This window comes from Battus philenor, unplaced genomic scaffold (assembly GCF_028537555.1).
Source record: "Battus philenor isolate CCGP_79_NKW_IND1 unplaced genomic scaffold, ilBatPhil1.0.hap1 SCAF_6, whole genome shotgun sequence".
Lineage (NCBI taxonomy): Eukaryota > Metazoa > Arthropoda > Insecta > Lepidoptera > Papilionidae > Battus > Battus philenor.
In genome coordinates, this window is record NW_027181726.1 from 12,405,900 (window position 1) to 12,406,559 (window position 660).

A 660-nucleotide genomic window follows, 5' to 3' on the forward strand; every position below is an offset into this window, starting at 1 on the left:
TCACTGTTCTTAATTTTATGTCTTTTTTTCATCTTATTTACTTTGATGTTAAATAAATAGAAATAAATAAATTGTAAAACAAATAATACGGGAATAAATAAATTATAAGCAATATAGATAGGTAACGATTATTTTTAGCCTAATATTACTTGGTCTATACAAAAAATTATATTCACTCCTATTTGTTAAGTTTTGTCATAGTTGACCGATGATTATTTTACGTCTAAAATGAGACTATACCCATATTCACGGTATTTTTTCTGCCACTAATTTAATACTCGTTCTACAGGATGTTAAAGTTTTACACCTTAAAAGTACATTGGCTTATGGGTGTAAAAACTTTAAATAATTGAATGCTAAGCTCTTTTGCTGACAATTAATATACAGTGTACCCCTGTGCAAAAACTAAAGGTTTCAAAAGTAACATATATAACACATTGACAAGATAGTAAGAAAAATCGTTTTCCCAATTAAGATTACTATAAAATTAAATTGTTTACTATTTGTCTCTGCAAACTCGGTACTGTTAGAAGTTATTAACGTCTCATATTACAATAGAAGTAATTGGTAAATGTAACATTTTAGATCACTTTATACAGGATGATTGCAAATAGGCGTAAAGAATTAAAAACTTTTTGCCGACAAATGAGCTACATATTT